This window comes from Triticum dicoccoides, chromosome 2B, assembly GCF_002162155.2.
Source record: "Triticum dicoccoides isolate Atlit2015 ecotype Zavitan chromosome 2B, WEW_v2.0, whole genome shotgun sequence".
In the NCBI taxonomy this organism is placed as follows: Eukaryota; Viridiplantae; Streptophyta; class Magnoliopsida; order Poales; family Poaceae; genus Triticum; species Triticum dicoccoides.
This window is the reverse complement of record NC_041383.1, coordinates 91913219-91923237: the sequence shown is the minus strand read 5'-3', so window position 1 is coordinate 91923237 and position 10019 is coordinate 91913219. Positions and strand designations below refer to the sequence as shown.

The window sequence follows — 10019 nt, the reverse complement described above, 5'->3', positions numbered from 1 at the left end:
ACCAGCCCACCTGGGGCTGGTCCCCTCCCACACTTGGCCCATGCAGCCCTCCGGGGATGGTGGCCCCACTTGGTGGACCCCCGGGACCCTCCCGGTGGTCCCAGTACGTTACCGATAAAACCCGAAACTTTTCCGGTGACCAAAACAGGACTTCCCATATATAAATCTTTACCTCCGGACCATTTCGGAACTCCTCGTGACGTCCGGGATCTCATCCGGGACTCCGATCAACATTTAGTAACCACATACAAACTTCCTTTATAACCCTAGCATCATCGAACCTTAAGTGTGTAGACCCTACGGGTTCGGGAATCATGCAGACATGACCGAGACTTTCTTCGGTCAATAACCAACAACGGGATCTGGATACCCATGTTGGCTCCCACATGTTCCACGATGATCTCATCGGATGAACCACGATGTCAAGGACTCAATTGATCCTGTATACAATTCCCTTTGTCTAGCGGTATTGTACTTGCCCGAGATTCGATCGTCGGTATGCCGATACCTTGTTCAATCCGTTACCGGCAAGTCTCTTTACTCGTTCCGTAACACATCATCCTGTGATCAACCCCTTGGTCACATTGTGCACATTATGATGATGTCCTATCGAGTGGCCCCAGAGATACCTCTCTGTCAACCGGAGTGACAAATCCCAGTCTCGATTCGTGCCAAGCCAACAGACACTTTCAGAGATACCTGTAGTGCACCTTTATAGCCACCCAGTTATGTTGTGATGTTTGGTACACCCAAAGCATTCCTACGGTATCCGGGAGTTGCACAATCTCATGGTCTAAGAAAAAGATACTTGACATTAGAAAAGCTTTAGCATACGAACTACACGATCTTTGTGCTAGGCTTAGGATTGGGTCTTGTCCATCACATCATTCTCCTAATGATGTGATCCCGTTATCAACGACATCCAATGTTCATGGTCAGGAAACTGTAACCATCTATTGATCAACGAGCTAGTCAACTAGAGGCTTGACATGGTGTTGTCTATATACCCACACATGTATCTGAGTTTCCTATCAATACAATTATAGCATGGGTAATAAACGATTATCATGAACAAGGAAATATAATAATAATAAATAATTTATTATTGCCTCTAGGGCATATTTCAACAGTCTCCCACTTGCACTAGAGTCAATAATCTAGTTCTCATTGCCATGTGATTAACACTGATATGTCACATCGCCATGTGACCAACATCCAAAGAGTTTACTAGTGTCTAAACTAGTTCACATCATCATGTGATTAAGACTCAATGAGTTCTGGGGTTTGATCATGTTTTGCTTGTAAGAGAGGTTTTAGTCAACGGGACTGCAACATTCAGATCCGTGTGTACTTCGCAATTCTCTATGTCATATTGCAAATGCTGCTTCCACGCTCCACTTGGAGCTATTCCAAATGGTTGCTCCACTATACGTATCCGGTTTGCTACTCAGAGTCACTCGGATAGGTGTTAAAGCTTGCATCGATGTAACCCTTTATGCCGAACTCTTTATCACCTCCATAATCGAGAAACATGTCCTTTATTTACTCCAAGGACAATTTTGACCGCTGTCTAATGATCCATTCCTGGATCATTCTTGTACCCCTTGACTGACTCATGGCAAGGCACACTTCCGGTGCGGTACACATCATAGCATACTATAGAGCCTACGTCTGAAGCATAGGGGACGACCTTCGTCCTTTCTCTCTCTTCTGCCGTGGTCGAGCTTTAACTCTTAACTTCATACCTTACAACCTAGGTAAGAACTCCTTCTTTGACTGATCCATCTTGAATACCTTCAAGATCATGTCAAGGTATGTGCTCATTTGAAAGTATTATTAAGCATTTTGATCTATCTTATAGATCTTGATGCTTATTGTTCAAGTAGCCTACTCCAGGTTTTTCATTGAAAAACACTTTTCAAATAACCTTATATGCTTTCTAGAAATTCTACACCATTTCTGATCAACAATATGTCAACAACATATACTCATCAGAAATTCTATAGCGCTCCCACTCACTTCTTTGGAAATACAAGTTTCTCATAAACTTTTGTATAAACCCAAAATCTTTGATCATGTCATCAAAGCGTACATTCCAACTCCGAGATGCTTACTCTAGTACTTAGAAGGATTGCTGGAGTTTTGCATATTTGTTAGCGTTCTTCAGGATTGTCAAAAACTTCTGGTTGTATCACATACAACCTTTCCTCAAGAAAACTGTCGAGGAAACAATGTTTTGACATTCTATCTGCAAGATTTCATAAATAATGCAGTAACTGCTAATCCATTTCCAACAAACTCTTAGCATCGCTACGAGTGAGAAAGCCTCACCGTAGTCAACTCCTTGAACTTGTCGGAAAACATCTTAACGACAAGTCGAGCTTTCCTAATGGTGATTCTTACCATCATTGTCTGTCTTCCTTTTAAAATCCATCTGTACCCAACGGCCTTACGACCATCAAGTATTTCTTCCAAAGTCGTGGATCCTCTCTCGGATTTTATGGCCTCGAGCCATTTGTCGGAATCCGGGCCCACCATCGCTTCTCCGTAGCTCGTAGGTTCATTGTTGTCTAGCAACATGACCTCTAAGACAAGATTGCGTACCACTCTGAAGTAGTACACATCCTTGTCACCCTACGAGGTACGGTAGTGACTTGATCCGAAACTTCATGATCACTATCATAAGCTTCTACTTCAATTGGTGTAGGCGCCACAGGAACAACTTCCTGTGCCCTGCTACACACTAGTTGAAGTGACGGTTCAATAACCTCATCAAGTCTCCACCATCTTCCCACTCAATTCTTTCGAGAGAAACTTTTCCTCGAGAAAGGACCCGTTTCTAGAAACAATTACTTTTGCTTCCGGATCTGAGATAGGAGGTATACCCAACCATTTTGGGTATCCTATGAAGATGTATTTTATCCGTTTTGGGTTCGAGCTTATCACGATGAAACTTTTTTCACATAAGCGTCACAGCCCCAAACTTTTAAGAAACGACAACTTAGGTTTCTCCAAACCATAGTTCAAACAGTGTCGTCTCAACGGAATTACGTGGTGCCCTATTAAAGTGAGTGCGGTTGTCTCTAATGCCTAACCCATGAACGATAGTGGTAATTCGATAAGAGACATCATGGTACACACCATATCTAATAGGGTGCAACTATGATGTTCGGACACACCATCACACTATGGTGTTCCAGGCGGTATTAATTGTGAAACAATTTCCACAATGTCTTAATTGTGTGCCAAAGCTCGTAACTCAGATACTCATCTCTATGATCATATCATAGACATTTTATCCTCTTGTCATAATGATCTTCAACTTCACTCTGAAATTACTTGAACCATTCAATAATTCAGACTTGTGTTTCATCAAGTAAATATACTCAGTATCTACTTAAATCATCCGTGAAGTAAGAACATAACGATATTCACTGCATGCCTCAGCACTCATTGGACTGCACACATCAAAATTTGTTACTTCCAACAAGTTGCTATCTTGTTCCATTTTACTGAAAATGAGGCTTTTCAGTCATCTTGCCCATGTGGTATGATTTGCATTTCTCAAGCGATTCAAAATCAAGTGAGTCCAAACGATCCATCTGCATGGAGTTTCTTCATGCGTATACACCAATAGACATGGCTCGCATGTCTCAAACTTTTCAAAAATGAGTGAGGTCAAAGATCCATCAACATGGAGCTTCTTCATGCGTTTTATACCAATATGACTTACATGGCAGTGCCACAAGTAAGTGGTACTATCATTACTATCTTATATCTTTTGGCATGAAAATATGTATCACTACGATCGAGATTCAATGAACCATTCTTTTAGGTGCAAGACCATTGAAGGTATTATTCAAATAAATAGAGTAACCATTATTCTCCTTACATGAATAACCGTATTGCGATAGACATAATCCAATCATGTCTATGCTCAACGCAAACACCAAATAACAATTATTTAGGTTTAACACCAATCTCGATGGTAGACGGAGCAGGCGATGCTTGATCACATCAAACTTGGAAACACTTCCAACACACATCGTCATCTCACCTTTAGCTAGTCTCCATTTTATTCCATAGCTCTTTCATTTCGAGTTACTAACATTTAGCAACCGAACCGGTATGTAATACCCTGGTGCTACTAGGAGTACTAGTAAAGTACACATTAACATAATGTATATCCAATATACTTCTATCGACCTCGCCAGCCTTCTCATCTACCAAGTATCTAGGGTAATTCTGCTCCAGTGGCTGTTCCCCTTATTACAGAAGCACTTAGTCTCGGGTTTGGGTTCAACCTTGGGTTTCTTCACTGGAGCAACAACTGATTTTCCGTTTCATGAAGTGCCCCTTCTTGCCCTTGCCCTTCTTGAAACTAGTGGTTTCACTAACCATCAACAATTGATGCTCCTTCTTGATTTCTACTTTCGCGGTGTCAAACATCGTGAATATCTCAAGGATCATCATATCTATCCCTGATTTGTTATAGTTCATCATGAAGCTCTAGCAGCTTGGTGGCAATGACTTTGGAGAAACATCACTATCTCATCTGGAAGATCAACTCCCACTCGATTCAAGTGATTGTTGCACTCAGACAATCTGAGCACAAGCTCAACGATTGAGCTTTTCTCCCTTAGTTTGCAGGCTAAGAAAATCGTCAGAGGTCTTATACCTCTTGACGTGGGCATGAGCCTGAAATCCCAATTTCAGCCCTCGAAACATCTCATATGTTCCGCGACGTTTCGAAAACGTCTTTGGTGCCTCAACTCTAAACCGTTTAACTGAACTATCACGTAGTTATCAAAAAGTGTATGTCCGATGTTCGCAACATGCACAGACGACGTTTGGGGTTCTGCACACTGAGCGGTGCGTTAAGGACATAAGCTTTCTACTGATCGCATAATCGCTACTATCAACTTTCAACTATATTTTCTATAGGAATATATCTAAACAGTGGAACTAAAGCACGAGCTTACGACATAATTTGCAAAGAGCTTTTGACTACGTTCAGGATAATTAAGTTCATCTAATGAACTCCCACTCAGATAGACATCCCTCTAGTCATCTAAGTGATTACATGATCCGAGTCAACTAGGCCATGTCCGATCATTACGTGAGACGGACTAGTCATCATCGGTGAACATCTTTATGTTGATCGTATCCACCATACGACTCATGCTCGACCTTTCGGTCTCTTGTGTTCCGAGGCCATGTCTGTACATGCTAGGCTCGTCAAGTTAACCTAAGTGTTTCGCGTGTGTAAATCTGGCTTACACCCGTTGTATGTGAACGTAAGAATCTATCACACCCTATCATCACGTGGTGCTTCAAAACGACGAACTTTCGCAATGGTGCACAGTTAGGGGAAACACTTTCTTGAAATTTTAATGAGGGATCATCTTATTTACTACCGTCGTTCTAAGCAAATAAGATGCATAAACATGATAAACATCACATGCAATCAAATAGTGACATGATATGGCCAATATCATTTTGCTCCTTTTGATCTCCATCTTCGGGGCTCCATGATCATCATCGTCACCGGCATGACACCATGATCTCCATCATCGTGTCTTCATGAAGTTGTCTTGCCAACTTATTACTTCTACTACTATGGCCACCGGTTAGCAATAAAGTAAAGTGATTACATGGCGTTTGTTCAATGACACGCAGGTCATACAATAAATTAAGACAACTCCTATGGCTCCTGCCGGTTGTCATACTCATCGACATGCAAGTCGTGATTCCTATTACAAGAACATGATCAATCTCATACATCACATATCATTCATCACATTCTTCTTGGTCATATCACATCACATAGCATACCCTACAAAAACAAGTTAGACATCCTCTAATTGTTGTTTGCATGTTTTACGTGGCTGCTATGGGTTTCTAGCAAGAACGTTTCTTACCTACGCAAAACCACAACGTGATATGCCAATTGCTATTTACCCTTCATAAGGACCCTTTTCATCGAATCCGTTCCAACTAAAGTGGGAGAGACTGGCACCCGCTAGCCACCTTATGCACCAAGTGCATGTCAGTTGGTGGAACCTGTCTCACGTAAGAGTATGTGTAAGGTCGGTCCGGGCCACTTCATCCCACAATACCATCGAAACAAGATTGGACTAGTAACGGTAAGCATATTGAACAAAATCAACGCCCACAACTACTTTGTGTTCTACTCGTGCAAAGAACTTACGCAATAGACCTAGCTCATGATGCCACTGTTGGGGAACGTAGCAGAAATTCAAAATTTTCCTACGAGTCACCAAGATCTGTCTATGGAGAAACAAGCAACGAGGGGAAGGAGAGTGCATCTACATACCCTTGTAGATCGCTAAGAGGAAGCGTTCAAGAGAACGGGGTTGAAGGAGTCGTACTCGTCATGATTCAAATCACCAGAGATCCTAGTGCCGAACGGACGGCACCTCCGCGTTCAACACACGTACATCCCAGTGACGTCTCCCATGCCTTGATCCAGCAAGGAGCGAGGGAGAGGTTGAGGAAGACTCCGTCCAGCAGCAGCACAACGGCGTGGTGGTGGTGGAGGAGCGTGGCAATCCTGCAGGGCTTCGCCAAGCACCGCGGGAGAGGAGAAGGGAGAGAGGTAGGGCTGCGCCAGGGAGAGGTCAAACTCATCTATGTGCAGCTCCAAAACCCTAAAGTATATATAGGGGGAGAGGGAGGGCTGCGCCCCCACCTAGGGTTCCACCCCTAGGGGCGGCGGCCAGCCCAAACCCATCTAGGGTGTGGCCAAGGGGGGGGAAAGGGGAAACTTGCCCCCTAAGTTAGGTGGGTGCGCCCCCTCCCCCAAACCCTAGGCGCCTTGGGCCCTTGTGTGGGGGGGGGGGGGAGGGGCGCACCAGCCCACCTGGGGCTGGTCCCCTCCCACACTTGGCCCATGCAGCCCTCCGGGGATGGTGGCCCCACTTGGTGGACCCCCGGGACCCTCCCGGTGGTCCCGGTACGTTACCGATAAAACCTGAAACTTTTCCGGTGACCAAAACAGGACTTCCCATATATAAATCTTTACCTCCGAACCATTCTGGAACTCCTTGTGACATCCGAGATCTCATCCGGGACTCCGATCAACATCCGGTAACCACATACAAACTTCCTTTATAACCCTAGCGTCATCGAACCTTAAGTGTGTAGACCCTACGGGTTCGGGAATCATGCAGACATGACCGAGACGTTCTCCGGTCAATAACCAACAGCGGGATATGGATACCCATGTTGGCTGCCACATGTTCCACGATGATCTCATCGGATGAACCACGATGTCAAGGACTCAATTGATCCCGTATACAATTCCCTTTGTCTAGCGGTATTGTACTTGCCCGAGATTCGATCGTCGGTATGCCGATACCTTGTTCAATCTCGTTACCGGCAAGTCTCTTTACTCGTTCCGTAACACATCATCCCATGATCAGTCCCTTGGTCGTGCACATTATGGTGATGTCCTATCGAGTGGGCCCAGAGATACCTCTCTGTCAACCGGAGTGACAAATCCCAGTCTCGATTCGTGCCAACCCAACAGACACTTTCGGAGATACCTGTAGTGCACCTTTATAGCCACCCAGTTACGTTGTGACGTTTGGTACATCCAAAGCATTCCTACGGTATCCGGGAGTTGCACAATCTCATGGTCTAAGAAAAAGATACTTGACATTAGAAAAGCTTTAGCATACGAACTACACGATCTTTGTGCTAGGCTTAGGATTGGGTCTTGTCCATCACATCATTCTCCTAATGATGTGATCCCGTTATCAACGACATCCAATGTCCATTGTCAGGAAACCGTAACCATCTATTGATCAACGAGCTAGTCAACTAGAGGCTTACTAGGGACATGGTGTTGTCTATGTACCCACACATGTATCTGAGTTTCCTATCAATAAAATTATAGCATGGGTAATAAACGATTATCATGAACAAGGAAATATAATAATAATAACTAATTTATTATTGCCTCTAGGGCATATTTCCAACAATTCTTTCTTCTGAATATATTTGTTACTCCCTCCGTCCGGAAAAACTTGTCACAAGCTTGTCCCTCAAATGGATGTATCTAGCACTAACTTGGTGCTAGATACATCCATTTAAGGGATAAGCTTTTCCGAATGGAGGGAGTAAATGTCAAGTTTAAGCTATACAACAGTTTCATGCCTTTATTTCTCCACAACATTATGAATTATTATTTTCACTTGTAGACTGTACCCCAAATTCTTCCATACTCTAATGATCTTGTGTTCAAGTAAGTAATATCTATCATTGTATAAAATCTTCTGAATTTAACTGTATCTAAAAGAAGATGTTTTTTGGTTTTCTAGGGAGCATCAACTACATGTTATGTCAGGCTTGACCATATCAGGTGAAGGGAGTGACAAGCAAGTACTTTGTTGACAATGAGGAGAAGACAAGCAATATGGTAAAGAGCGACTCATTGGCGAAGCAACTTTATGAATTGATTGAAGTGGTTGATGTCGTAATTTTCACATCCTATTTTTCTTGGTTGTAGAAAAGATAACCATGTACACAACAGAGAGAAAATGTTGACTATTCTTCGCATCCTACCTATTGGTAATGAGAGAATATAGCACTGTTTATTTGAGTGATGTGACCTATCAACTTCCCTTTAGTTTGCATTTCAGTATTCTGGTTTTGATGCCCTGGGGGTACACATTGATTTCCATTTAGTTGTGTTCAACACTGAAAAATGATATATCATTTTGTCCTTCATATACTAAATCATCAGAGTGTGCACGTCTATTTGAGCTCTGTTTTTTTATTAAACTATAAGGCCACCATAGAGACCCTGAATTTTATTTTCTTTATGCAAAAAATATACTAGAGTTTTCTGAATTTTGTATTCAGAGAGAGAGAGAGAGAGAGAGAGAGAGAGAGAGAGAGAGAGAGAGAGAGGGAGGGAGGGAGATGCAATTTCCTGGATATTTATGACTCTATTCAGGTATGACTCTATTGTCGTCCTTCTCTTGTTCACCCGGAAGTTTATTGACAGGAAGGAAGCCACTTCTGCTTTGATGATTTCTTGGAAGTTCAGGTTAAAACACTTTTGCTCTTGAAGTCCTGATTCTGATTTATCAATTCTTTGCATAACCTCTATAATGATTGGTTGGGATTTTTGTATAGTCAAGAGAATGCACAATCAATATATACAAGCTAGGTTGTTTGCGAGAGAATTTGATTCATTGCAGTTGCCTACAAGGTACTTGAACAAAATGCTTGAGAAATATTTTAAGGAGTATAATTTAGATCTGAGGCTATTATTACAAAAATCCATGGAATCCTTGGTTGTGATAGTTATGTCTCGAAATGCGTCGATCCCTACGCATACTCTCCATCACCATTGATTCTTGAGGTGGCTCATGTGGGACTCTTGATCTTCCATTTACTAATTTGAGTATATGTTGCGGGTTGATGTGTTGCAGATCCTTGAGGTCAGGTGCGGCAACTAGCGACACGTGCTGGAGCTTCTGGCGTCGCTGGCGGCGGCATTACCTATATGGACCTCTCCCTGGTCGCCTTCAAGAGTGTGTGCGGGCTTGCCCGACGATAGGAAAAGCACAAGCTTTAGAGCCACAATCCCCGGCTGCACCGCGGGCTTGCCCGGCGACAGCGTCTCCTGTGGTGGTGAGGAGGGAGGGAGGGTTAGGCTGCCGGGAGGGGCGGCGCGTGGGAGGGAGGCTGTGTCCACATGTGGTACTAAGTTATTTGTGGGTTACACTGAAGCTTATCTTGTTCCTTAGTTGATTTAGACATCAAATATATAACCTCTGTTTTTATCAGCAAACAGGTGAACTAATAAAGGAAGACTTCTTCCAGAAATAGTAGTACATTTACTATGCAGATGATTTGACAAGTAAGCAAACAAGTCAGCATCTCACTTTATTATTTAAGCTGTTTTCCACATCTGAATCTTTGCTTGAATCACTTGATTGTTAAATCTATTTGTTGTTGCCGTACAATGATTTTCTATTTTCCTT

General features: G+C 43.0%; 1 long non-coding RNA gene across 2 annotated transcripts in view; it reads left to right on the top strand.

Annotated features, from left to right (window-relative positions):
- Positions 1–8626, top strand: part of LOC119362312 — a 13111-nt gene extending 4485 nt beyond the window's left edge. Inside the window, exons 6-7 of one of the 2 annotated variants that reach the window (XR_005173310.1) lie at positions 8226–8443; positions 8534–8626. This is a non-coding gene — a long non-coding RNA (uncharacterized LOC119362312). Of the gene's footprint in view, positions 1–8225; positions 8489–8533 lie in introns of those variants that run through there. The other variant, XR_005173311.1, reaches the window with a different exon arrangement.
- The last annotated feature ends 1393 nt before the right edge of the window (positions 8627–10019 follow it).